This window comes from Camelus dromedarius, chromosome 7 (assembly GCF_036321535.1).
Source record: "Camelus dromedarius isolate mCamDro1 chromosome 7, mCamDro1.pat, whole genome shotgun sequence".
Classification (NCBI taxonomy): Eukaryota; Metazoa; Chordata; class Mammalia; order Artiodactyla; family Camelidae; genus Camelus; species Camelus dromedarius.
The window spans coordinates 76,045,974-76,072,413 of NC_087442.1; the positions used below are offsets into that span (position 1 = coordinate 76,045,974).

Genomic DNA, 26,440 nt, shown 5'->3' on the forward strand with positions numbered 1-26,440 from the left:
AAGGCTTGGGAGCCTTGGGCCACTGGAGTAGACGGGCTAAATGTGCAAATCTCACCCTAAGGACACTTGAAGATGGCCACTACCCTAGACAGGGGTGGCCCAGGAAGAATATTCATGCTGGTAAACAAAAGTAGCCTATCAAGAATTCTGTCCCCACACTAATTCTAGATAGAGGTAAAAAGCAAAAGAGGAATAGTCAGCAAAAATCCAGACTGTAGAACTCTGTCAGAGACTGAGTTCTACAATAGATAAAGTATAAGGAAACAAAAGGAGGGAGGGAGAATCTGTAGATTAAAAGAGACTTAAAAGACATAACAAGGTGTTTTAAAAAAAAAAATAGGCAAGACTAAATTACAGCATAAAGAAGTGCAAGGGAGAGATTGCTATGGAAGTCAGGACAGTGATTGTTGTGGAGGAAGAGAGGGGCTGGGAACTGCAGGGGGCATGTGGAGGGACTCCTGAGATGACTAGAAAAGTTCTGTTTCTTGACCCGGGTTGTGGCTACAGGGTATCCACCATACTAGTTTCTCACTAAGCTCTGCATTTGCTTCATTGTGTTTTCTGTTTCTATGACTTACTTTACAATTTAGAAGTTTTAAAAAGTTTTTTTTTAAGTTGTATTTCTCTATCAGGCAGCAAGCAATTAGAATATATAATTTTTAAAAAGTATTAACTAAAATAATGATTCCCAGGAATACATTTAGCAAAATATGTATAAACCTTAATGGAGCAAATTATAAAACTTCAGTGAAAGACTTGAAACAAAATCTTTTAAAATGTAAGGATATACTATATTCACTGATAGGAAAACTCAGTATCATTAAGATCTGATTCTCCCCGAATTGGTTGTTGTTGAGAGACAGTTCTACATGAGCCTCTGTGTTTCTGCACATCTTGCAAGAGACACTGACTGCCTTTATTCCAGGCTATCTTTTCAAGACTCTTTGTGTAGCAAACAGCCTGAGAGGATGGAGACAGGGCCTCCCTCCAGAGCAAAGAGTAGGTTTGTTTATTGTTCTCTAAGAAGATAATGTCTCCCTCTGGGGCAAAGTTGAGGTTGACTCATTGCCCGTTATAAAAGGTTCAGGTTCCCTAAGTTCAGTGTCCTCTCTGGTAACATAACCCACTGCACTGCAGGTCCCACCCAACCCTCTCCTCACAGCTCTCTGTCTGGGAACATGGCAGGGGAACCAACACCAGCATGCTGCTTGCTGGGCTGGGAGTAATAAATCCTGTCCTTTGTCTGTGACCCAGGAGTCTACTGTGTTCTGCCAGCATCCATGAGACTGTGGCAGGCTAGCTTCTTCGTCTGCAAGTAAGATAAAATCTCAGACCCTTCACAGTTCTTCCCCGTTAACTACTTGGGAAATTGGTATATAGTTAAACACAGTGCAGACACTGCGAGGGTCAAAAACACATCTAGGAGTCAGGTTCACCCAATAGGTTTTGAGTTTCTGGTTTTCATCAAAAGGACGTGCTCTCATCCAAAAAAAGGGGCGTGCTCTCAAAAAGTAAACTGAATCCATGGCAAAGCACACTACAGGACAGGTGAGTGAGTGCAGGAGTATTGGGGAGGCTAGAATAGATAGAGAGTTGGGTAAGATTCCCTTAACATGACCCCAGAGTGGAAGGCAAGCCTCAGATGGACTTTCTCAAAGTCAAGACTGAAGGAGCAGGAAGAAAAAATTGATAGCAAACCCCTGTGGCTGCATAACCGATCCTCCAACGTAGCATTTCTCAGCAGTAACACTGACATTTTGATTTCTGTGTGGCCCTCCCATTGAAGTTATTTAGGTAGGAGGATCAGATTGTCAATGGCTTTTAATTCCAGGTACTTTGAAGTTTGGACTTTATTTTGCAGGCAATAGGGAACTATGGAAAATTTTTGAACAGAGGAAAGATATAATCAAAGTGAGTTTTTAATAGGATTATTTCTTCAGCAGTGAGCAGGATGGAGTCAAGCAAAGTCAGTGAGAAGCAGAAAGTCCATGTAGGAGACTCTTCCAGTTGTGGAAATGGAGACTAAGAGGTGAAGACTGACGGATGTGGGGCATTAGAGAACAAAGACGATGCTGGGGTTTCCAGTCTACATTTGTGTGTTGGGGGTGACTACGGGGTTGGGAGGGCTAACATGTTAAAAGGAGCAATAGCCAATATGTGGATGGCGCCGTATTGCTTACAAGTGCTTTCACATCCCTTATCGCATTAGCCCCCCCAGGACCCCTGTGAGGTATTATTATGCCCATTTAACAGCTGAGGAATCTGAGGCTCAGAGAGGCTAAATGATTTGCCCATAAGGTCACAGAGGTTGGTCTTGACCATGGATGTTCTCACTCCGTGCTTTGATAATGCCTTTCAGATACGCTTTGGCTCTTGGTGGTCTATGGGCAGGAGTCAGCCTGTGTTTCCCTTTCAAAAGGCATGTTCTGAAACTTCAGTTTCTTGGAGGAATTAGCTGGATTCCATTTCTTTGATGCTGGTTTCCTGTGAACCTTCTAGAAGAGCCTATTATTTGCATATGATAGTTAGAGAAAAAAGAAAGAATCCATTTCTACTTTAGTTTTCCATTTTGAGTCCAGGCCTTCCCTGAAATAAAAAGTTAATTCTTTCTCCTAGACAGGATACCAGATCATTAAAATTCATCCTGTGGGAGCCAAACCTTGGTAAATTGAGATGAGCAAATGCATTTGCCTCACCTCTCACTGCCTGCCACTCACTCCCACATAAAAAGCTGGGAATCCCCTGCTAATGGGTGAGATCTATTTCATTATCTCAACCACAGGTCAATAGACCCAGCAGCTCAGATGTCAAACCAACCTGTGGGTCATTTCTGGCTTCCTGAATTACTTAGATACTGGCTTTTTCTCTGGCATTAACTGAAAGGAACTTCCCCAAGGAGTAATTTGACAACTATATTTCAATTATAGACTAAAGGCTGATTCTTATCCAAACCAAGATGGTGGACTGAAAGAATTCTAGAAGTATGTGTATATGATATTACCTTACTGATGCAGTTTCCCAAGTCAAAACACTTACTTAAAACTGTCTTCCTCCAAAGCAGGAATTTCTAAAATTTTAGAAGTTTTCCTTACAAAAGCCTTTACGCTTTTCAGGTCTTTTAACTTTTAAAAGCTTGTGAATTACCTTCTAGGTGATTAAAACCCATTTTGAATTAAATACAGTTGCCCTGATCATGTCAAAAAGTGGCTTACAAGAGCTTAATTTACTATACAGACTTAGAAAGCAGCTGGGTTTTTAAAAATTGATTTGTACTGCCATCTAGTGATACATTTCATTGCAAATTTCAATACCTTCGAGTGTGTTTCGGTAGGTCTGCTGGGTTACCCTTAAAAACATTGTAGAATAGAGGATTTACGCTTGCAAACAGAGACTAGCAACATACACATACTAGCAACGCTACGCAACATACAAGGCTCCTCATATACCTTGTAGGCTAAGAAAAATATTTTAACATATTTAGAAAGGGGTCCTCTTAAACCACTGATGCTTCTTACATTAGCTTTTTTAATTACCTGATTTTTACCATAATTATCCCACATAAGCTATTGATTTCTCCTAGGTAAATAAATTCAATCTGGCTGACTAATTTAATGGTCATTCTGTTTGGAGAGGTAGGATTGTGTACAGGTAAACACACAGGAGCTAGCATGATGCTGTCTGGGTTCAGATCCTAGCTCAGAACAATCTCTGTGCCCTTGGAGAGTTATGAAACACCTCCATGCCTCAGTTTTCTAATCTATAAAAGAGGGATACTAGTCAAATCTACTTCACAGAGTCATGCAAGAGACACTGTACGTAGCACAGGAACTAGCACAAAGTAAATGCTCAATGGAAGCGCAAGGTACCATTATATTGGTAGATCACAGTCAGCCTAATTTGCATAGCCCCTCAGGATGCCAAGATAGCAGAACAGCCCCCGTTCCATCCCATTAGCAAACAGATCTTTGGGCGCAATGAGGACCCAAGTCAGGTCTCTAGACACTAGAATTACCATATCCAGCAATTCTAGGTAAATACCTAAAAGAATAGAAAACAGAGGCTCAAACAAATTTTGTACACCAATGCTCAATACAGTATTGTTCACAAAAGCTAAAAGGTGGAAATAATCCAAATAGGCATCAGCAAATGCATGAATAAATAAAATATGATATATATATATACATCAGTGGAATAGTTTTCAGCCTTAATAAGGAATGAAATTCTGATACATTGCTACAACATGGATGACCTTGGAAAGATTATGCTAAGTGGAATAAGTCAGACTCAAAAGGATAAATATTATCTGATTCCAAAATATGTAAGGTACCTAGAATTGTCAGATTCACAGAGACAGAAAGTAGGATGGTGATTACCAGGGGCTGGAGGAAGTGGGGAAAAGGGAGTTATTGTTTTCTGGATACAGAGTTTCAGTTTGGGGTGATGAAAAAGCTCTGCACATGCAGTAGTGGTGATGGTTGCACAACAATGTAAATGTACTTAATGCTGCTGAATTGTACACTTTAAAATGGTTAAAATGGACTGTGGAAAACAGTATGGAGATTTCTCAAAAAACTGAAAATAGAGCTACTATATGACCCAACAATTCCACTCCTGGGTATATATCAAAAAAAAAAAAAAAAAAAAAAAAACACCCAAAACACTAATTTGAAAAGATACATGCACCTCAATGTTCATAGCAGCATTATTTACAACTAACATGATACAGAAGCCACCTAAGTGTCCATCAACAGGTGAATGGATAAAGAAAATGTGAAATACATGTATACAATGAAATACTACTCAGCCATAAAAAAGAACAAAATTTTGCCATTTGCAGCAACATGGATGAACTTCAAGGGTATTATGCTAAGGGAAATAAGTCAGACAGATAAAAATAAATACTGTATGATATCACTTATATGTGGAACCTAAAAAATACAACAAACTAGCGACTATAGCCCCCACAAAATGGTAAAAATATACATTTTATGTTATATATATTTTACTACAACAACAACAACAAAATAGGCAGGGCCAGAGCCTTGGCCACACGTTCCTCTTCCCCACTCTTTACCCTCATTACCTACAAATGCTGGCTAAGCAGCCCTGGGGCCCCAGCAGGCACAGGGATCCCAGCCAAGGGACACCAGGACCTCAAAGGAAGCCAACAGCCTCGCACACACAGACACCTTTTTGTATGACCTTCTGACACTTGGAGGGAGGACAGAGAGACAAGTCCCTGGGATCCTGGAAAGCTTCCAGGTCTTGTGGGACAGTGGCTCTTAAACTCCAGCCAGGGCCCGGCTTCTCCCATGTGGCTGTCTGGGCCTGGTAAGTCTAAGTTATGCTTTCAAAAGAAGGGAAATGTCAGAAAAACGTACATGATTCTAATTTTCATTTGTGGGTAGATCAAGGACTAAACGTGGACAACCTCGATGCCTATTGATTAACGCCAGAAACAGCTTAACTGAACCAGTGAACCAAAAGTAAGCCAGTTCCAGAAACAGCTGTGGCTCCCAGCCCCATCGCTGGACTAGACGTCCACGAGACAAGTCAGAGATGGAGACCTAAACGCCTGCTCTTCTATGCTTTATCGTCAGGTAAGTAATCTTACATGTGAAAGGGGCCAGAGAAAAGCAAAATCAAAAAGTCCCTTCCCCAAAACCCCATCAAAAATGCTTGGGCTTAGAAGAAAACAGAGTTTGGGCCCAGCTCTTTGAAAATATCTTATAATGAGACACATTGTTTTTCAAATGTATAACCCAGAATTTATTCATCACGTATTTTCAGATACTGTTTTCAGATACTGTACTGACAGGATTGTTGTATTATCTATTACTGCATAACAAGTCACCCCAAAACTTTGTGCTTAGAACAATAATCATGTATTATCTGTTGCTCTTTCTGTGTGCCAGGAACTCAAAGAGGGCACAGTAGGGATTGCTTATCCCTGCTCCTTGATGCCTGGGACCTTAGCTAGAAAACTTGAAGGCTGGAGCCTGGAATCTTCTGAAGTCTTGTTCATTTATGTGTCTGATGATTGATGCTGGCTGTTGACCAAGGGCAGCTGGAACACTTAACATGTGGCCTCATGATGTGACCTGGATCACATAGTGGTCCACATGGTGGTGAGGATCAAAGTGCAAGACTTCTGAGACAGAGAGCCAGTGGAAACCTTACTGCCTTTTATGATCTAGCCCTGGAAATCACACAGCATCGCTCTGGCCACATTCCACTGGTTGGTGTGTTACAAGAATCTGCCTCAATTCCTCCCATGAGGAGGGAACGTGGGCCCCACCTTTCCTGACACAAAGTAAGAAGAGCATTTGGGATGTGATCTGTATCCATATATATTGATATCACCATCTTTGGAAAATACAATTTGCCACATTGTGCTTTATCTCAGTTAATCGTCTCCCCACCCAAAACAAGCAAACAAATGAACAGACAGCAATAAATGAGGTAGATATTATTAGACCTATTTTACAACTCAGGGAACTAGGGCTCAGAGAAGTAACTTTCCAATGGCAAACACCTTGTAAGTGGCAGCACAGGGACTCTGACCCCAGTGTCCAAGCCCTTAACCCCCAAACTGATCTTCCTGCTAGAGGTTATATTGCCTTATCTACAATATATACAGTATACACTTATCTACAGTATACACTGGAAGTTCAAGTTTCAGGTCTGTTTATGAATATGCATAAGTTCTTAGAGAAAAAAAAATTTCTTATTACAGGAACATTGGGTCCTCTGTTCCTTCTGTACTCAGGGCTGGAGCTTCAGGAGCAGACTGTATAGAAATATTATGTCAGGCCGGGAGTATAAAGTCCACACGCAGCCCAGAGTAGACATGAAGGGTGTCATGTGCCCCCAAAGAATCAGCCCAAGAGTCCCCACAAAATGGCCAGTGCACTTGGCACAGGAAGGTGCCACCACTTGGATCTTGTCCAGCTGACCCTTAAAATCAGCCCAAATTATTGTGGTAGCCAGCCTCCAAGACGGCCCCAGTGATCCCAGTGATCTGTGCCTCCTAGTAGCCACACCTTTGTGTAATCTCCTCTCCCAGGGCTGTCATCACACTCTACCAGGGTTGGTCTGTGTGACCAACAGCATACAGCAGAAGAGATAATAAGTCATTTCCAATATTTGGTTTTAGAATACTATAACTTCTGTTTTGAGCTCTCCCTCTCATCACTCACAGGAGAAGCCAGCGGCCATGTTGTGAGGACATTCAGGCAGGCTCTCAAAAGCCCACAAGCAAGGAACTGAGACCTCTAGCCAACAGCCAGCAAGGAACTGAAATCTGCCAACAGCCATGTGAGTGAGCTTAGAAGACGCTTCTCCAGTGTCAGTTGAGCCTTGAGACCTCAGCTAAGCTCCTCCTTGACTCCTGACCCTCAGAAACCACTTAAGGTAACAAATGTTTATTGCTTTCAACTGCTACCTTTAGGGGTCATTTGTTACACAGCAACAGTGTCATATAGTAGAAGAGCTGCAGCTTTGGAGACAGGCACACTGCCATTATTTTGTTGTTGTTTGGGGGGAGGGCGGTTTGCACTTAGGATTTTATTGTGTGTAAATCCTACCCCAAAATACAAACAAAATAATTATATACACGCTGAAGTATTTAGGGGTGAAGTGTACCTGTAATTTACTTTGTGTGTGTGTATGTGTGTGTGTTTATTGACGTATAGTCAATTTACAATGCTGTGTTAGTCTCTGGTGTTCAGCACGGTGATTCAGTTATACTACACTGCCTTTAAATTCTGGTTCCACCACGCCCTGTGTAAATAGCATGACCTCTCTGAGCCTCAGGTTCTTCATAAGCAAAAATGGGGATAATATTTATTCTAAAGGCTGAGTAAAGGTCAAAGGAAAGAAGTTAGAACAGGGAACATTCCTCTTCTTCCTCCTCAGTGTTTCTAAAGCTAGAGTTAAGAATCCCCTCAGAGCAAATTGCTCTGTGATAATAAGAGGTGATCATTGTACAACCAGCACTGTAGTGGTAATAAAAAGAATAATCCCTTATTTCACACCAGGCAATGGAATTTAAATTTAAATTTCAGGCACAGACCTCCTGTACTGTTACTTCAGCTTTGTTTTTATTCTTTTTATAGGCACATTAGAAAAATTGTAGCATTAATAATAACATGTACTTTTAAATTCTGTTTTACAGAAATGATTCTTTTAAAAAAAAAAAAGCCTATCTGCTTATAGTACAAGAAAGTACTTAAATTATCAAACTAAATACACAACATATTTCACCTGTTTCCCATATACATTTTATCATTTAATAATCCATACGCAAGTGTTTATAGAGTACCCTTAAGCCCAAGATGTTGTCCTAGGTACCATGAGGTGTGAAAAGTAGTCTAAGGAATCATCTCTGTCTTCAAGGAATTTACAGCCTTCTGAGGATAAAATAACATGAAAAATTTAAATACCATAAGACAGCACTGCAAGTGAAGTTACAAGGAAGTAAGTGACTACATAACACAGCAAGCTCCACTGGCTTTAAGCTATATATGTATCTGGAGCAATCTCAGATTTGCTGTTTACAGCTTGTGGATTTAGGAAAAATCACTTACCTGTCTGTGCCTCAATTTTCTCTTCTGTAAAATTGAACTAAGGTTGTTGTAAGGCCTAAATGAGGAGATAGACAGTTAGACAGATGGATAGGTAGGTAGATATAGTGCTTAATATAAGAAGGGACACTCAATTTCATATATATATGTATATATTTATATAAAACCCATGTGCAGGTGTCTGTTTATGTGGAGGTTACAGGCTATTAAGAAGAAAGAGATACCAAAACCACAATGAGGTATCACCTCACACCTGTCAGAATGGCTATCAGCAAAAAGAACATAAATAACAAATGTTGGCAAGGATGTGGAGAAAAGGGGACCCTCATACACTGTTGGTGGGAAAGTAAATCAGTGCAGCCACTGCAGAAAACAGTATGGAGGTTCCTTAAAAAACTAAACACAGAACTACCATATGACCCAGCAATCCCACTCTTGTATATATATCCAAAAAAAAAAAACAAACCATGAATTTGAAAAGATACATGCACCTCAATATTCATATCAGCATTATTTACAATTGCCAAGATATGAAAGCAACCTAAGTGTCCATCAACAGATGCATGGATAAAGACGTGGCATATATATGTGTGTGTATATATGTATGTATATGTATATATATGTACGTGTGTGTGTGTGTGTATACACACACACACAACAGAATACTACTCAGCCATAAAAAAGAATGAACTTTTGCCATTTACAGCAACATAGAAGGACTTGGAGGGCATTATGCTAAGTGAAATAAGCCAGACAGAGAAAGACAAATACTGTATGATATCATTTACATGTGAAATCTGAAAAATACAACAAACTAGTGAAGATAACTGAAAAAGAAAACAAACTAGTGGTTACTAGGTGGGGAAAGAGAAGGGGAAGGGGCAACATAGGGGTAGTGGAGAAAGAAGCACAAACTATTAGGTATAAAATGAGCTAGAAAGATATATCCCACAGCATAGGAAATACACAGCCAATATTTTATAATAACTATAAATGGAGTATAACTTTTAAAAATTGTGAATCACTACATAATACACCTGTAACTTACATAACATTGTACATCAACTATACTTTACTTTTTTTTAATATTTTTTTAAAAAGAAGAAAGGAATAAACCAGGCTGGAATAGGGCATGTGCTGGGAGATACTGAGAAATTGGTTCTTGAATTGGCCCTCAAGACCAAGCCAGCGTTAAATGATCTGGGAGGAGAAAAGAGGGACGCTGTGGGAGGACCCGGCCTGTTCTGAGCATGTGGGAGAGCTCAAAGGACAGCCTTGACGTCTTCCTGCCACAAAGACTCTGCCAACAGTAACGTCTCCAGTCTGTAAAATAAGAAATAATAGAACAAATAATAACAATGGCTAACCTCAGGTAGTGCCAAAGACTTTGTGTTTATTACCTTGCATAACCCTCACGTAACACCAGGAGGTAGAGCTGTAGTTACCAACCCATTCTACAGAGGACGAAACTGAAGCTCAGAGTGTTTAAATTACTTACCCCAAGACCATGCAGCTAGAGAACAGCAGAGCTGGACCTTGAACCCCAGCAGTCCCACTGCAGACCCTGGGCTCTTAACTGCTGGATTAAACTCCCACTGGTTAATCAATGACACATTTTTCACTCTAACATTTTCCCACCACTTAGCCAAATCCCAAGACAACTGAATAGAAAGGTAAACTAATTTTAAATGAGCTCCAGTTAATATTAAATCAACAAAGCATTATCTGACTCAGTCCCAAAGTAATGATTCCTAACCTTTGGGGGTTACACACCCCTCTGAATATCTGACAACTGAGGCCCCTCCTCCAGGAAAATGTGTATCTATACACAAATACAAAGTTTGCATAGAATTTCAGGGATTCCCTGAAGCCCGGGAGGGGCCCTAAGTCAACACTTCTTGACCTCACACTTCCAGAGCCAAATAAATCCCCTCCCAGTGCAAATGATGGAGGGCATCACACCCAGTCCCAAGGTCCTGCCTTCAGCACAGATAATCGAGGGTGCGGGGGCCGCTGCTCTGCCTACACGCGTATTCAGGTCACAATCGCTCTTCCACCGTGGATGCTCTATTGAGTTATTGGTGGGCCGCAAGCCTCGCGGTCTGGGATGCGGATGCTTCCGTTCTGCCAGCGTAGAGGGGAGCAGGCCGTGGGTGGGGCTTCTGCGGGAAGCCTGTGTGATCAGACCGTGTGCCTGCGGCTAAAAGTGCTGTCAGGTGCCACTGGCTGCTCAGGTGGTCAGAAGCCTCTTCCAGTCTGGGGCCAAGGAGAAAAAAAAAAATACAGAATTAACCTAGCTCGCATCCTGGAACAGTCCTGCCCTGCGTGTATTGGAGGAAGTCAAAGGCATTAAAAAATAGTTTCCTTTCACCTTACTCTAAGTCTAAAAGCAGTATTTTTCTCTAGTGTTCTGTGCAAAGAGCAAAACTCAGACAACATGGTATAATGTGAAAAAAAAAATGTGTTTAGGAGACAGATGTAGGTTTAAATCCTAGTTTCCTAGTTTCACCACTTACTCGGGCAAGTTACTTAGCACCTCTGAACCTCTGATTTCTGTTCTAGAAAATGTGGACACGCATGTTTATATTGCAGAATTGTTGTAAGGATTAAATAAGACAGCACACTTGTGTTCCCAGCGCATAAGAAGTACTTAATAAGCAGTCACTAAAACCAGACCTCATGATATTTATCTTTCAGGCTCTTAAGTTTCCACTGAGATTAATAGCCCCTTGAGATGGGTGTGTTTAAGTCCTTGAATATCAAGAGCTATTGTGATCTCAAGGAAATATAAAAGAGCCATAAATCCTAAATCCTATAGTTCAGAAGCCATAACTGCTTTCTTAGATGTCTTTCCATTCCTGGCACAGAACTTAGTGAACAATTGAATGTTGGCAGGTACCTATGGGCCAGAAGTCACTCTGGGAGAGCCAGATCCCCTTAAGAAATTAGCAAGTGGAGCAGACATCCTGTTCACTGTCAGAAGACAGGGTCCACGTTAAATCATAACTACCTTGAAGAGCACTCTGTGTCAGGACGAGGCTTGCTCTTGGGAAGTATTCTGCAATTCTCTGCTTCCCTGAGAGGAACTGGCTATGAAGTACCTTTGGGCAGGTTCTTCATCTCTTAACTTGGAGGTGAGGAAAGGCCTTGGAGGAATCAGCTGGATTTATTAATATCCTGATCTTAAAGCAAACCAACAAAAAAGAATTTGAAGAGAATTTATAATGAAAGACATACAGTGGACTTTAAGACTTAACAAACTAGAACACAGGATTGAGGAAAAAAGGAGGAGATATGATAACCTTAAAACGTACCAGAGTTGTAAATTTCCCTCTGTGATTCTTGAATAAAAAGAGAGGCAATCTTCTAGCTCCCATCAGAAAAAAATAAATAAAATACCATTTGTCGCAGACACAGCTCTTTCCTGGCCCTAAATCTGGTGACAATTTCTCGTACAGAAGAACATGCACAAGGAGCTGGAGTCATGCCAGGCACTGTCCTCAACAACTGTTGTACAGTAAATAAGTGGTTTTCATGTAGCTCTTTATCATAACGACCTGAAATAAAACACTACCTCAAGGGAGATGATCAGACAGCACCAGAAAGTGCGACACTCCACTGTGCCTTAATGTCTTCAAAAAGTCAGCACCGAGAACAGAAAAGGTGAGGGTGGCGGGAATGTTTAAAATGAAAAGAGACAAGATCCTGAAGAAACAGAACCATTTCCGATGCATGAATCTTGGCTGGTAAAGAAAATCATGGTAGGACATTTTGGTGATAGTCTAAGAATCACGAATACAGACCGGTTATTTATTAGATGATACAGGGAATTATTGTTAGGTAGGGTAATGGTATGGTGGCTGTGTAAAAGACTGTCTTTTTATTTGTCATTTCTTTTTAGAAACATATACTGAAGTATTTAAAGGTAACTTTGAAATGGTTTCAAACAGATTTTGTTTTTAATTCACACACACACAAATGAATGATATTTGACAAAATGTTAACCCATATTGAATTTAGTGAGGGATACATGGGTCAGTATATATTCTACTATGTGTTTGAATATTTTTACCATAAGAAGTGAGAAAAAAAAGAAGACTTGGAGAGAGATCTCAGAGGGACATGTGCCCTACATGCACCAGTGAGAAAAGCTGACAGACCACCCCAGGCTGGGAGGAATGAACCTGTTATGAACTGAATTATGACTCCCCTCAAATTCATTATTTTTGAAGTCAATGCCCGGTACTTCATAATGTAACCATATTTGGTGATAGGCTCTAAGATGAGGTCGTTAAGAAAGGCCCTCATCCCATATTACTGGCATCCTTGTAAGAGGAGAAAATTTGGACACAGACACACACAGGGAAGATGTTACGAAGATGCAGGGATAAGACAGCCATCTGCCAGACAATGGCCTGAAACAGATCCCTCAGAAGGAACCAAACCTATGGGCACCTTGATCTGGAACTTCTGGCCTCCAGAACCATGAGAAAATAAACTCCTGTTGTTAAAGCCACCTCGTCTGTGGTACTGTGTGAAGGCAGTCCTGGAAAACTAATAGAGAACTCTTTGATTTGCTTCCAAAGCCCGGGGAGCTTTTCCCGTATCCCCATGCCAGCCCTCTCCCCAACACTGCAGAAGCCACAGTGGGCAGAGCATGACTGCGAGGCTCATAGAAGGTAGCTGCCCAGAGCAGGCTGGCGGTGCACTCTCCCCACCCCAGGGACTGCGCATCTGAACAGCTGCGACCCAAGTCTGACACGTGTGGTCCTTTACCTCTCTGGGTTTTCTGTCTTAAAAATGAAGAAGCTGTGTGTGTGTGTGTGTGTGTGTGTGTGTGTGTGTGTGTGTGTGTGTGTGTGTACATGCCTGCATGTGTGTGTTGCGGAAGAGAAAATCTAGCTTTAAAAGCCCTGTAGCTAATATTTATTTATTCTAATGAATAATTAATATTTAACATTTAGAATTACAATTGATATTCAAGTGGTGTACTGCCATACTCGACTGTTAAAATATTGAAGTAATTCACACTTGTTGATAAATATCATTACCTCTCTCATCACCCCAGCTCATCTCCAGAAACTCTCCACAGTCCTGCAGTGAATGAGTTAATGCCCGGCACCAGAAGGTGTTCCAGAATCTGCTCCAGCAACCTTGCCCTCCATTCTGGTAAGAACAGCCATCTCTGCCTTTACTAGTTGTTACAAGCTTTTCCAGTCCATCCCTGTTTGGTATGCTTCCAGCACTGTCCCCTAAATTCTTTCTGTTCATTATTTCACAACAACTCCAAAGCATATACTATTAGTATTTCTCTTCACACATGAAGAAACTGAGGCTCAGAGAAATTAAGTAAGTTGCCCAGGGTCACAGGCAGAGTGGGTACCCGCCCCAGAATTGGTCTGTCAGAATTCTTTGATCCTTAGAAGAAAAAGCAGAGCAACCAAGAAGCGTTCAGAGGCTGCAGCCCGAGGTCCTGGGGACCCTGGGTATTCTTGGGGCATCTCTTTTCTCCAGGTAGGATCTCCCCATGTGAAAACACTGACAGAGGTACTGAGTGGTAGTAAAAACTCACAAAGAACAAGCAGTCCTGCCACCAAACAGCTTCGAAAGCTGCACAGCGGTTCTGGGCTCTCCTCCCCGCAGGCACTATGCGAATAAAAGAGCACCCCTCACCTGCAGCCGTGGGACCCCTTGAGGGCAACGCAGGGCTGAGCGGGTGGGTATGACCCACTTTAACCTTTCAAAGCCATGGCAAAAGCCTGCACAGCTATCTGGGAACACCTGGGCGTTCCTCTGGCCCTGAGAGTTTTGCTGCAGGGACCTTGCCCTCAAGTCCCCGACGGTGTCCTGCCCACTTACTGGACACTCACTTGGACCCTCTAGTCGTGCAGTCCAGGGGCGCCTACCTCCTTTCACCCTGGCCCTGGCCCCCTGATTTCCTGGTGACCTTCTAACTTTGTTTTTGCCTTTCCCATGGCACTTAACCCCAGTGTGTCCTGAAGACTCTATAACCCTAAAAACCAGTCCTGCTAACCAGCTGGCCTGGGTACAATAGCACATGGAAAGCAAAGTCATGGGACTGAAACCAGAAAAAAACCTATTCATGAGAGAAGCAGCTGGCAGCTGGAAAACAGAAGGAGAGAGAAAGAAAGGCCAATCCTTACCTCCTACAGGACCCGATTAACTGGGGATTTCGAAGCAAGAGTCACTCAACCTGCCTAAGACCCCCCTCCCTCTACTAATGAAGGCAGTGATGCTTATCGCCCCCACGTCCCTGCATCCTTCCCAGCAGGGCTCAGAGAAGCCATCCTGCTGACAGGAGCTTTGAGATGGAAAGCAGTGGGGAGAGGGGTGGAGGGACCACGGCTGCCTTGGGCAGTTAAGAGATGCTCTTCATCTAAGGCTACTCTCCAGTTAAACACCAAAAAAAATATTGCTGAGGGCATATGTTCAATAATTTTAAATAATTATTAAGTAATTGTATTCATTTTAAAATTTCACAAGTAGTATATGTTCACTGAAGAAAAAAAAGAGAGAAAGAAAATTCACCCATAATACAACTAGGACATAACCACTTTCAATATTTAGTGTATATATGTTTTTCACACACAAAAAAACTAGCTACTACTGTGTATGTCCTCAACAATAGATCATAAACGTCTTTCTACGTCAGTACAGCCACTTCTACCACTCCTAGAAGGGGGTGCAATGTGTTTTATTACATAGATAAAATGTAATGGTTTAAGCCAATCCCCCACCGCAGTGCATTTGGACCACTTCTGATGGAATTTAAATTATTTTATGACGTGGCAGATGCTGGGACCAGAGGAGGTGACACCCCAGCCTCTTAGAGTTGGGCTACCACCCCTGCCTGCCCAGCCCCCACTCCGTGTCCCACTCCAACCTGACTACTTGGCATTTCTTACGTTGTGTTCCCTCCCGCTCAGCCCCAGGACGTTTCCACATGTTTTACTGCATGAGCCCTGTCCAGAAACAGGTGTGGTAGGGCCCCTGCCTCGTCTCTTACTCGGCTTCCCCGTCTTAGCCCTCAGAGATAACAGATCACAGCTGAGGCAAAAAAGGTGGCTTTAGTGAGGTCCCGTTTCCAGCATCTTTATTTTACTAGCGGCCGGTGATTTCCCAGTTACACTGTTGGCACCTCCCTGCCCACACCAGAGCTTCTGCCTGAGGCCCTGGAACTGGCTAGCGGGGGCGTGATGCTCCCCAATGAGAGAGGGCTGAGATGGGGTAGGGACGAAGAGATGCCAAGTGGGGAATCACACGCATGTGCGCGCGCACACACGCACACCAGCACACTCTGGAGCCTGTACACATAGGCAATGAGACACTATCATAAGGAGACAACAGTTCTGTCGTGCATCTCAGAGGGAGCAAAGCCAGGACTAGGGGCCGTTTTGCCCCCAAAGCGGGGTGCCGGTGCTAGAGGCTCTGTGGACGCCGAGCCGGCTGTGACTGAGCCGATGTTGTCAGGTATCACACCTTCGCCATCTCTTCTTTTTTCCTACTCTCTTTTTTTTTTTTTTTTTAACATATTTTTATTGAAGTACAGTCAGTTCACAATGTTGTGTCAATTTCTGGTGCACAGCACAATACTTCAGTCACATAGGAACATACGTACATCTGTTCTCATAGTCTTCTTCCCCATAGGTTACTACAAGATATTGAGTATGGTTCCCTGTGCTTTGCAGTATACGCTTGTTGTTTATCTATTTTATATATATTAGTTAGTATCTGTCCTAGTCTCTTGGAAATTGCTTTAAGGTCTCTTCCTTTTCTCCTTTCCTCATTATGACATCAAGTGCACCCTTGAGACAACAGAGTACCTTTAAATGATTAAGATGCAGCTTCTGAGGAAAAAAGAAATGAGGCAGGGGTTAGGGGAGGCCACTCCTGCTTTTGGCAATTAAACGGAGGCGGGAGGAAGGGGAGCCTCTCCCCTCTGGCAGGGAGTGTCTGGATAGAACAGAACAGCCACACCCTGACGTCCCTGTTTCCTGCTCTTGGTGGTACCTGCCCTCTCCAAATTGCCCAGACTTGAAAAGCTGAAGCCATCTTGGTCTTCTCTTTCTTTTTCTGCCACACCTAAGTGTCAAGTCCTGTGGCTCCTCCTTCCCGTTTCCCCACTTCCACAATCCCGTCCCTTCCTTTGCATTTCCATAGCAACTGCCCTAACTCAGGCCTTTCCCCAGCCTCCTGCAAGTCTTCACCTTCCCCACTCCACCATCTGGACTCCTCCTGGCCCTTGCAACCAACCAGATTTGTGTCCCTAGTTAGTGATTTGCATTATGTTGTCCTGCTGAAAAGCTTTCCATTGGCCCCATGGCCTGGCAGGAAAAGCTCACCACCATTAGGCTCTGTCCTGCTCTCCCAGCCTGTCCGGCCCCAGCTGCTTCCAGCCACTTCCAGGCAATCCATTCTTCCCTGGAATGTCCACCTTTCCCTGGAATTCTACCCCTGGAACACCTTTGGAATCAGTGGGATCAGAATGACTCTTCAAAGCGAATCTACATGAACCTTTCATTTATCTCTGAATCACAGGAAGGTACTTCCTCTTCTATGGCTTTATTCTCTGTACCTTTCACTGCCCTGTATTTTATTATCTGGTTAACATCTTATCTCTCCTGTACATTTCGTAAAGGGCAGGGGCTGAGTTTTGTTGGTCATTGTATTGCCTGCAGCCCCAGGAAGTTCTGAGTTTATGTGAGCTGGTTTGGTAACTACGGGTAATTACCTTGGCAGCTCTGTTGGGTTGAAGACCTGGCTCGGAGGCTCACCCACCCCCTGGGTTCCCAGGCATGAGAAGAGAGGCCAACACTTGCCAAAGGAGCTTAGGCTGGTTTTATAGTTTGAATTGTGTCCCCTCAAAATTCACGTGTTTATATCCTAACCCCAAGGACCTCAGAAAGTGACTTTATTTGGTATAGACACTTTACCAAGGTAGACAAGTTAAATGAGGTTATTAGGGTGGATCCTAATCCGATTTGACTGAGGGTCTCATAAAAAGGGGACATGTGGACCCAGAGACACAAATGTAGAGCAAAAATGATGTAAAGACACAGAAAGGACGTCATCCATAAGTCAAGGAACTTGGGAGGCTACTGGAAGCTAGGAGAGAGGCCTGGAATAGCTCCTTCCCTCACAGCTCTTAGAGGAAACCAGTCCTGCCCACCTGCACCTTGATTTCCAACTTCTAGGCTCCAGACGGTGTGCCTATAAATTTCTGTCCTGATAAACCACCCAGTTAGTGGTGCTTTGTTGAGGCAGCCCTGGCAAATGTACACAGCTGGATTCCTGAGAAACATAAGGAGGGCAGAGCCAGTCCTGGAGATGCCCTGGGCAGGAAGGCGGTGGCCCCCAACACTAAGTAGCCTGTGCCAGCAGGCGAGGGCTAGCGCTCGGCCTGCCTCACACAGCCCTTTGAAGAGAGTGTTCTACTTTTATATTTGGGCAGGGGCAGGTGGTGGTAGGAATGGGGGCAGGAAACCCCACTGGAGGACAGACCCTCCTTCCAGGCTCCAGATGCTTCCAGCCACACTCTTTTTAAAAGAAAAGAAATGCAAGGACTTCATAAGCTCTGCAGAGACTGGGAACTCTGCCCTGGAAACTCCTCCCTAATTACCACCTTCCACTGTGGTTCCTGGTGCTTCCCTCCTCCTCAGCAGGGGCGGTGGATGTGGCAGGGCCTCTACTCCTGACTCAAAGGGGCATTTCCTGAACCCTCCTTACCCCAAACATGTCCTTCCACCCCTGGGGAGCCCCACCAGACATGCTAACTGCATTAGGCTTAATTGGGTATAATTAAGTTAGCTAAGTGGAAGGACTCCCCATTAGCAGACAGGAAAACTAAGGCGTGATGGGTCTCACGTTGGCTGCTGGCGGGAAACATGCCAGAGTTTCTGTCCCCCCTAGAGTCAGTCCCATAACCTCCCACAGTGAGGGCAGTAGGCAGGGAAAAGTAAGAGAAGAGGCAAGGAGTTGGGGAGGATGTGCCTGGGGCCCAGGGCCGTGGAACAGCTATGCCACTAGACGCAGCAAGCACAGTACTGTGGAGCCTACACTTAGGCACCAGGCCTTTCCTGTGAGCACCCTAAGCCTGTGCTGCCCAGTACGGGAGCCACTGGCCACATGTGCTTACTGGACACTTGATGTGTGGCTAGTCCTCCAAACTGAGGTAAGCTAATTATCCTTTTCTTTTTTAAGTAGTGCTAATTTGCCTTTTCTTTTTTTATAATATGATGACTAGAAAAGTTCATAAATTACACATAAGTCTCGCATTTATATTTCTCTTGGAAGGAACTGCTTTAAACACAGCATCGTGCCAAATCCTTAGCACAGCCCGGTAGAGTTATGCTATTCTCATTTCTGTTTTACAGAGATAACACTCAAGCTCTGAGAGGTTAAGAAACTTGTCCAAAGACACACAGCCAGTAAGAAGGAAAAAAAGAAAGAAAGAAAAGAAAAAAAGAAACAAGGGAGCACAAGAATGGCAGCAGAGAGATCTGTAAGGAGGTGAGCGATGGGGATGGCATGGCCTAGGGCAGTGGCAGGGAGACGAAGAAAAGTGAGCAGGTGCAGATGCATTCTTAGGCAGAAATACATGCCAGGGTTGTGTGTGAGGAGGGGAAAGGATGACTCCAGGCATCTGGCCTGAGGCACAGGAGCATTTGGGGTCACAGGACCAAAGTGACACTGGGAAAGAGGTGCAGAAATAATGTTCAATCCCAACTTTTCCATTTACTGAGTGTCTTATCCGGAAGTTATGTCACCTCTCAGGACTCAGTTTCCTCAGCTGGAAAATGGAAATCATAGACCCTCTCATCACAGGGACGTTATAAAGAAGAAAACAGAATGATGAATATGGAAGTGGTGCCTAGGTGTTTGTTGGTTAGTTGTTTAAAAAGAGAGAGAGATGTTTCAGAACCTGAAACAGTCCTGTCCTCCACTCTCCTGTCATTTCCCAGGCTGCTCAGTCAATGATTAGCTCCTGGACCACCTCCCCAGGGAAGCACATCAAAGAGAGCACAAGTGGAGTGGCTTCTCCCCCTCCAGGAAGGCTGCCTAAGTAGGGTCACAGCCCCTTTCTCACGGGAGGAGCAGGGCCAGGGCCACAGAGCAAACAAACTCACAATGTCAGGTCAGCCCCAGGGCAGAGATCTGAGAGGCAGCTCCTTTTCTCCCCTGGGATTCCTTGTGCAGATGTAGAGCCACACACCTCCAGAGGCAAACTCACCCTCCTCTCAGAGAGTATCTTTGCTGTTTCAGGACGGAACCCTCCCAATCCTGCCCAGTGCCATTATCTTCGATGAGAATGGCCCCCTCTGGGGTTGTGTGGCAAGACTTCCACGAATCGAAGCCAATTGCTGGCTGCCTCAGCTAGTCCTACAAAGCCCAGGCAGATCTGAGACACGTGTGAAGGGTGCTTTGAGAGCTCTCTCCATCCATTCTGTAACCCCAGGCAGGAGCACTTCCCGAGTCCTGCTCTTCCTTACATACTGCAGTGGCAGATGGAGGAGATCTGAATTGAATGCGGGGCCCTTCCACCATCCTGCCCTGGCCTCCACCCTGACCTTGGTACACTGAGTTGACGTTTCTTGCTGTCACTCCCATTAGACTGGGCAGGGTAACCCCTACTCTCGTCTGGTGTGTGGTGCTTAGTAAATGTTTGTTGAATGAACAATGAATAAGTCCATCTCTGCCAACAATCATTTCCCACGGAGATAGTTATATTATAATGGCAGGTTCTTTAAAACCAAGACTTTAAGAGCCAAAAGACTGACCACTCTACTAATGGCATACCCACTGTGACCTCAAGGAAAAGGAGCCTTTACAATCCTTCTCACATTTTACCAAGTAGGCAACAGCCTACTGCTCCCTGGGCTTCAGGTGGGCTGGATGGGGCTTTTGGAGGCACTCTCCAGCTGTGGTCCCGGCAGAATTCTCTGTGACAAGGCTGGCTTTTCTAATGTCTCCGCCCAACTTCAGTATCTAGGCCTGGGTTATCTGGGCCATACTTCCCACACCTTCAGAAGGGCCCTCCCCTCCTGACTAATCGTCACCATGGGGCTTTTCCAGGTCTCCTAGCTCTGACTGTGAACACCATCATTTCTCAGCTGAGCAGTGTCTAGCTGAGCATTCGCCTCTGGTGTAAAATTTAAGGGGGCACCAAAAAACTCGGTAATTAAGATAAACAATATTTTGATTTAATCTTTTTTTAAAAATTAAAACTAATGCAAAATAACCCATGATGAACAAAATACCAAAAAAATATTAAAGATTATGTTAAAATATTATTTATCTTGATTGCGGAGTTTTTTGGCGCCCCCTTAAATTGTGCACTGAGGGGAGCACCTCAGTTTCTGTCTGTGTGGAGTGGCCATTGCTATCCTCAGCTCCTGGCTCTCACTGCTGCTGGCCTTAGCTCAGACTTCAACTCGTGAGAACCTGCTTGAAGGAAGTTGGTGGGATGGTGATTGGTCTGGGGCCCTTTTACCTCTTTCAGAAAGCCATGTAAACAGATAGGCAGGGGGCCAAGTCTATTGTTCCAGAGTTTCCACAGGCTTGAATGGCCCTGGCGCTCTGCGGTCTGGTGATCAGAGGTGTAGAGGTTTCCGAACAATCCCAGGCCTTTGATATGGTTGCCAACACCCGCATTTTTCATTCTGGGAACAGTGCCACCAAGGACGAAGCCACCCTCCCTGCCTGAGTGAGGAGGTGTCTGCTGGTGGCGGGAGGGAGGGCAAGGGTCAGGAGGACGAGGAACCTTTCTTATGCTGGCTGCCTGTCCTTTTCCCTCTGGTACACACTGACCTCTCCACCCCTCTGCACTTTCAAAACCTGTACTTTTCTTATCTCTCTGACCCCCTTGGCCAAAGCAAACATACATCTCTGTTCCTCCCTCTGGAGGAGCTGTCCAAGCACTTTACAGCATGTAAAGATTTCCCTTTGCTGGTTCAGAACTTGGCCCTGGCTCTGTTCTTATGTCCTGACCCCACTGCAGTTTCTTTTTTCAAAAAATACTAAAGAGAGTGAGTTATCTCATTACAGAAGCAGGGAAGACAGACCCTCAGGTTCCCCTAATGATGTCTTTAGAACTCTCTTCTGAAGAACTGGGGCATCAGATTCATCGAAAAAGTCCACTGGGGGGAGGCACCACGTGGGGATGCCCCCTAGAAGAGAGGAAATCTGGGCTAATTTGACTGCTGTTTTGGAAGAATGCAGGTGAACGAAAGGTAGTTTCCACTATGCAAAATGTTTTTTTCCACTTCCTGTTCTCTGCTATTTTACTTTGTTCCGGTGTTAAACCACGGAGTTTCAGAATCAGATGAAACTTACAATGCAGACCTGCCACAAGGTCTCCATCAACCCCATAACCGGGTGAGTCAACTAGATTTCACGATGCCAATCAAAGGACAGACTTTTGCAAGAGTTAGGCAGAACTCACGGTTCTGAATCAGGCTCTTAGTAGGAAGCCTGGATCTCTTGACATTTTTCTTCCTAATGCTGGCCTGATGGAGACGTGCACTTTTTCTTGGAAAGTATCTGCGTATTTTCACTTCAGCCCCCCACAACTCCCCAGGAATGACTAGGGGGTTTCTTTCGCTGTCATCTGGCCCTTGTGAGGAAACCAGGAAATGCAGCGGGGCTGCCAGGCCTGGGAGAGCCCCTGCAACCGCAGCCTGACAGCAGAGCACGCTCGCAGAACCGGAAGTGTGGGCGTGTTATGTTGCTGCGCAACCAAAGGCACCGAAGCAGCAAACCTCAGAAGGCAGAGCCCATTAAACTAGGGGGAGTTTCAAGCACTTTGTGTCCCCAGAGACCGGGCCTAGCTCCATCAAGGGAAAAGTCAGCATCCAGAAGTCCTCAGTGACGCAGAGGAAGCCAGGGGAAACAGTCAATGGTCAGTCACCACTGACTCACAGTCTCAGAACGTTAGAGCAGGAACGAGCTGCGACAGTTCTGACCCCTCGCATTGCTGATAAAGGAACCAGAAGCAGGAAAGTACTTGATCAGGGTCCCACTGCCAGAGTCAGGGCCAGCACCACCGCCCTTATGGCCTTAGGTTTGCACAGCTTTGACAGTTTGCAAACTCTCTCACCTGCTTTCATGGCATTTGATCCTGAATGAAGATCAGATATTTATCTTTCAAAGGAGAGGCCAAATGAGGACTGCTTTGTTTCCTCATCTAAGAGAAGAGTCTGTTTCTAAGGGAAGCCTTATTAGGATTAATAAATTTGGGGCATTAACAGTTTTGGAATTCAAGAGGATATAATAAAGGACACCCCTAATCCCTTACAAAGCTCTGGGTAATTAAGGGATGGACCTGATGAAATCAGGCAAATGGGATCAAAATATCAACTTCATCACTGAAAGGTTTTATGCTGGAGTCAGTGGTTTATATGTGTGGATAAGTGAATCCAGAATTAAGCAGGGTACCTGCACAGGCTAGGACAGGCCTCCCAGCTGGGAGTGTCCCTGTAAACCACACATCATGGGAGAAGAGAGCCAACAGCAACTCTGGAGGAGGCCTGCTGCCGAGAGAAACAAGAGAGAGGCTGAGCTCTGCATTCGGGGCTCCTACCCCCAGACTCACTACTGAGAAGCTGCTTCCTCCTCCTCCCAGCCTCCTGTCCCTCCCCACTCCCTGGGAGGAGTGAGTGGAGAAAAAGGGAGAGGTCAGAAATCTTACACCAGAAGAGCTTCCTCCATGCGGAAGGAAACGTCAAGGGTGAGGAAGAAATTTTTTTCCACCCTAATGAATATGTGTAAACACTTAGTACTTGGTACAATTGTAAGTGCTCAATGAAAGTTAGCTGTTACTGTTCTTATTCTGGCTGTAGCCTATTAGTCATACCAGAGACTGCCTCACCTTCACCAGTGTGGCTTCTCTAATTGGGTCTGCCCTTAGATGTGGGACCTCAGGCATGGTACTTAATGTCCCTGAGTTTCAGTGTCCTCCTCTATAATAATAATAGTACCTACCCTATAACTAGGGGAAGTACATGATTTAAGTGGAAAGAACTTAGCCTGATGCCTGGAACATAGTAAATATTCAATGAATGGTGACTATTGTCATTATAAAAAGAACCTGGGTGGGGGGAGGCTGTAGCTCAGTGGTAGAGTGCGTACTTAGCATGCACGAGGTCCTGGGTTCAATCCCCAGTACCTCTTCCAAATATAAATAAATAAACCCAATTACCTCCCCCTCATAAAACAAAACAAACAAACAAAAAGAACCTAGGATTTCTGAGCAAAATAAATGCAAAATTAAGGCTGAGACATGATTGATTTGGAAGAGACATGTAAGAGGAAGGCTGGCTACTATCCACTCTAATTAGAGCAGTTGCTTCCATTGGATCTACCGTCTGGACACCTGAGAGTGTAGCCCTGGAAGCACTGCCAAACTCTTTGGGCCTTTTCCCATCACTTTCTATTCACGAAGGAGAAACTCTCAGTCTGGTGTTTAGCTTGGGAAGATGATGACATTCTTGAAGCTGTGAGCTCTTTGGGAAAGGATAGCTAAGTGCTGTTTTATGAATGGACCCAAATGGCTTGAGCCAGTCACAGAATCTAAGGGCCACTGTCTGAGCTCCAGGATAGACTCTGAAATTGTCATATTCACTGCTTTGTCTTTAGCACCTAGCATGGCGTCTCACATAGAGCACAAATTTACTAAATATTTGCTGAATAAGTAGGTGAACCGGCAGGTTGCTCTCCACATCAGTGATCAAGAGATGGTGCCTGAGATGTGCTCTGACGCCTCATCTAGGTCTAAAAAATGCTGAACCGGAAGCATTTGTACAATCCCTGATATTGGCCTTGCTGAGGGGAGGGGGCAGGGAGAGGGGGAGGACTAGGTTGCTGAATAATAAGTAACCCACAGAACTGTAGATTGCTGGGTTTTTTCTTCAAAAGCCCAATGGGTGTTATTTTGAACATAGGAGCTTGAGATATTCATGTTAAAGATTTCCTGTGCAAAAGGAGATAAGAAAGAGTGACAGATGGAATTTTAACCATCAGGCTACACTATAGCAGTAGCCCATTCTGAGGCAGGGATAGATGTAGGGTGGTGTCAGGTTTAATCAGATTTTATCCTAAAATCTCAGACACTCAAAGAAGCTACAAGTACACTTTATATAATAGCAAAAGACTGGAAACAGCACAGATAGCCATCTGTAAGGGACATCTACACAGTGGAATATTGTGCAGGTAAAAAGGAGAAGCGAGTCTGTGTATTAACATGATCTCTGGAGTATATTATTAAGAGAAAAAAAAGCAAGATTCACAGCAGTGTGTAGAATATGCTACTGTTATCTCAGAAGGGGAAATACAACTCCTTATGTGTATTTGCCTTTTTTAAAGGGAAATATAAACCAAACACTAGTAGAACTGCTTATCTGTAAGGAGAGGGGGCATAGAGTGAAGAGGGGAGAAATAGACTTGAGACTTGACTTCTCTCAATGTACTTTATTTTGTAGATTTGACTTGAACCATCTCTATGTTTTAAATAATTGTAAAACAAAATTTAATAAAGATGGGTTAAAAAAGATATTCCTAAAGTTTGAGAGCACGTGAAACAAATAAATCTAATTGATTTATTAGTCATTCGAATCTATTGAATTAGCACCAACTATACAGAAAAGAATGATTTCTAATAACTTTATTGTACAGTAAACTGACTCTGTCCCTACTATGATATATCCTTTTCCTTTTTTTTTTTTTTTTTTTTTTTTTGATAGAGGTACTGAGGATTGAACCCAGGATCTCGTGCATGCTAAGCATGCGCTCTACCACTGAGCTTTACCCTCCCCCCAGCTAATGATATATCTTGAAAAGAAAAAGAACCGTGTATTAGTTTGCTAGGGCTGCTGTAACCAAGTACCACAGGCTGGCTAGTTTATACAACAGAAATTTATTTGCTTACAATTCTGGAAGCTGGAAGTCCCAGATCAAGGAGTTGGCATGGCTGGTTTCTTCTGAGGCTCCTCTCCTTGGTGTGTAGATAGATGGCTGTCTTCTTCCTGGGTCTTCACAAGGTCTTCTGTGCATGGCTCTGTCTTAATCCGCTCTTCTTATCACCACACCAACCATTAGGATTAGGACCCACCCTAATGACCTCACTCACTTAATTACCCCTTTGAAGACCCTATCTCCAAATACAGTCCCATTCTGAGGTACTTCAACATATTAATTTGGAGGGACACAGTTCTGCCCCTAACAAAATGTAAAGAAATGTAAGACTGTATTCCATGTTGCAGTAGTAATATTGGTGTGGGAGTGTGTGTCTAGTTTGAGTTTTAGCCCCAGCTAAAGCCCCAGACACCTTGAAGCAGAGATAAGCCATACCTGTTTTCCACCCCAAATTCCTGACCCATAAAATCATAAGCAAAATTAAAAAGTTATTTAAGCTTCTGAGTTAAGGGGTAATTTGCTATGCAACAATAGTAGCCAAAACAGAAGCATTTTTGTCCCCTCCCCCTACCAAAAAAGCAACTGGTCGGGGAGGGCTGAGTCTTTTCAAGCTGTCAATATAATTCTGCCCACCAGTTTGCAAGATTAAGGAACATGTTAGGGGAGCATAATGCCACAGAAATACAGTCAGAAAAGTCCAGAATGTGGGGATACGTGCAGGACAAACAGTCTGGCTTTTTCAACAACAACAAAAAATAGCAAGAAGAGAAAAAAAAAGGGGAATTTGTAGGTTAAAAAACATGATACACCAACCATGCAAACTCAACATGTGGGCTTTGGGTCCTGATTCAGGCAGACCAAAACCAAAACATTATTCGTGATACAATTGTGAGCATTTGAATACTGACTGGATAATTGATGGTATT

General features: G+C 43.9%; 1 long non-coding RNA gene across 1 annotated transcript; it reads right to left on the reverse strand.

Annotated features, from left to right (window-relative positions):
- Window positions 1–8,196: 8,196 nt before the first annotated feature.
- On the reverse strand, window positions 8,197–26,065 carry LOC135321713 (uncharacterized). Its single transcript, XR_010381733.1, has 3 exons — window positions 25,528–26,065; window positions 10,084–10,841; window positions 8,197–9,908 (listed from the first exon to the last, which is right to left on the reverse strand). It is a non-coding gene; the product is annotated as an uncharacterized LOC135321713 (long non-coding RNA).
- Between the last annotated feature and the right edge of the window lie 375 nt (window positions 26,066–26,440).